The sequence below is a fragment of the Psittacula echo genome (assembly GCF_963264785.1).
Source record: "Psittacula echo genome assembly, chromosome: 1".
Classification (NCBI taxonomy): Eukaryota; Metazoa; Chordata; class Aves; order Psittaciformes; family Psittacidae; genus Psittacula; species Psittacula echo.
Genome location: NC_137735.1, coordinates 113981861 through 113985114, shown reverse-complemented (window position 1 = coordinate 113985114; position 3254 = coordinate 113981861).

Here is a 3254-nt window from a genome sequence, read left to right as displayed (position 1 = left end):
ATCATGATGATTATAGGAAGTGGGTCATGAGCTCAGCAAATCTTTCTGGCTGGCAAACAAGGCCATGACGTACATGCTTCCTAACTGAACCCCAATAATTGTATTAATTTTGATTCATGCTGCCTTTTTTTTTTTTGTTGTTGTTGTTAAGTAGAATTAGCAAGGTTCTGCCTAAGTGCCAGGTGGCAGACAGGTATATATGGAGAGTGGGGTTTTAGAGGATTCAGTATTGAGAAGCGTAACGCTAGAAAAGAACTTGTCTAAATATCTACTGCTGACTTAGTTCTTAAAATTGTAATAATTGCTAACAACAGTGGCTGAATGTAATCTGTAATAAAGAGTATAATCAAATATCTGTATTACTTTTGGTTTTTATTACTGCTTTTTTCAAGGTAGCGCATTAATGTGATTTAGAGTAACTGATGTAGTGATTACTTCATGTTGCCAAAAATAATGGACCTAATATTCTGTGGTGGTGCTGAAATAAAAAAGAAAAATAAATGATTGATTTCTCCCTTCCCAGAACCTTCTGATCTAATGGTGTATCATTCAGAGCTGGTTGGATGCTGACGGTAGCTGAAAGTTCTGGGCTCCTGCACTTCAAGTACCATTCTTAATGCCTGCTCTGATGTTGACACTTGCAAAGCAGGAGTGTTAGGGCAAATGCTAAACAACTCATGCAAGGTTAAATGCTGTGATTTTCATCTATCTTTTTTTCTTCTTCCAAGTAAGAGCAGTGTAAATCAGCAGCTCCTGCTCACAATCCAGTGTTCTTTGTATGATCTCAGTGACTATATTCTGGAGGCTTAATTTTTATCATAGTTTATTTCACCATCCATTTTAGTGATAGAAATACTGGATCTGCTGTGAGATACTTAATATTTTCCCCATGTGATGAGTGACAACTCTAGTTTTAATTGTGACATTTGGGACAGCAAGGTGGCGAATGAGCCTTACTGTAGTATTTACAGGCACCTGCCACCTAGAGGTGTTGCCACCAGAGAAGGGGAGAAATGTTAGTTTAAAATAATAGTATAAAATAATAAAACTGATAAATAAAGTCATAAAAATAATAAAATAACAAATAAAATAATAAAATAATAAAACTTGTTAAGGAGCTGCTAGCACTGCAGAACAATTTTCCAGTTCTAAAGTATGGATGCATGTAGCCAAAGGTGCCAGAATGGTGTTAGTCAAATACAAATGCCCTAATTCTGATCTTAGTTTAAGAACCTACAGGGCCTCTGAAGAGTTCACAGTGAGATGTTTATAAAAGTATTGAAGCGTAGCAGCATGGTGACTGGTTAACACAGAAGTAATGTTAATTTTCACAGGGGTGGGAGGTCCTGCTGCAAAGGGGGGTTCATAGCACAAGATAGTCTTCATCCTGAGGATTTAGTGTCCCGGCTTCTGTAGCCAGTGAAACAATTGATGATTCATGGGATTATTTTAAATCTAAATGTCTCCTGCAGCCAAGGAGAGGGTGCTGCATGTAAGCAGGGTTAAGTGTTTCATATATATTGATTAGAAGTGCTTCACCCTATTTCATAGGTGTATGAGAATGTTGTGTCAGCAGCTTCTCTGTATGACTGGATGTTGTGCCTGCAAAACCAGTATAATCCATATTGCTGTTATGATGCTTCTAATGCAAAGATTTCTCAAGGTTTTTTAAATGTTATCAGTTTTCAGGGACTGTCTTGCCATGATTGAAAACTCTTTGGCAGCAAAGATAACAGTTGTTCAGCAGCACACAGCATGGCTGTGGAAGCTCAGGCAAGAGTACCGCATCAGCTGAAATGGGGTAATCTCTGGAAAGACAAAGGGTAATTTAGAGATTGATTAATGAGGTAGGATATATCTTAAAGATATATCCAGGCTTATTTATGTCCAAGACTACTTCATCAGCTCATTTACAGGAACTTGATGTGCAGAAGAATACCATGCTACAGGCTTGCTGTGCTGTTTCTTGTGAATTTACAACAAACTCTATAACATTTTAATAACAACTTCTTAAACAACAAACTATGCTAAACCACCAGTATATAATGCACACATTACATACAGTGTAGTTTCAAAAGAATTCTTTTTTTAACTACTGATGGTGGGAAAGTTCTCTTGCTTCCTACTGAGCAGGGCATGTTCAGGGTCTTGTAATAAACTGTGCTTCGGGATGTCTGAGCTTGAATTTTCACGTTCAGAGCAACAAGACAGTGATGTGGAAAATAAGGTGTCAACACAATAAAACTCCATCTATTAGGATACACTAATGAAGCAACTGCAGCTAATAGTATTTGGGGAGCAGGTCTTAGTGGGTGCTTTGCATCCTACTTGGAAATACTACTTTCAATATAGTGTTTTTGCTGCTTTGCACCATTCTGGCAATGTTGGATGATTTACAGAGTAGTGTCAAATTTTGTCCTTGGATATAGGAGTGTAATTGACATCAGAATCAATCAATTTCACTTAAACTGGAAAGGAATTCTTGAACTTTTAATATTACTTGTGGCTTGAAATAACGTGTTTTCTTAAGATTGCACTGTTTAATATAAACCATGCTTCTGTTGAAAATGGAACAAAACATTATTCTGTACTGATTTCCTAACTTGGAAAATCTTGTAAGGGCATACCAGAGAAAAACATAGTTTTGATAGCTACTTCATAACTATGTATGAGTTTTTTGAACTGAGCTTTGAAGAGTTCCTGTTGATTAACTTTGTCTTTTTTTATGATCATTACCTAATTCTTAATTACCTTGAACAATATATTCCAGAATATCCAGAAGAATTTGCTAGATAAATTGGATTGAGATCTATAGATTTGCATTGGATACGAATAAGTCAGGAACTGAACAATACCTCTCAAGTTTGTGTCATCTGCAAATCTTAAAAAAAAAATATAAAATATTACGATTCATTAAAATGTTGAATATAGCAAGTCTTCTTGAAAGAAATTCCCATTTTTAACAATAATAATCTGAATCATAGGATAATTAGGGTTGTAAAGGACCTTAAGATCATCAAGTTCCAATGCCCCGTGATAGGCAGGGATACCTCGCACTAAACCATGTCACCCAAGGCTCTGTCCAACCTGGCCTTGAACACTGCCAGGGAGGGAGCATTCACAACTTCTTGGGCAACCCATTCCAGTGCCTCACCACCCTCACAGTAAAGAATTCTTCCTTATATCCAATCTAAACTTCCCCTGTTTAAGTTTTAACCCGTTACCCCTTGTCCTGTCACTACAGTAGCTAATGA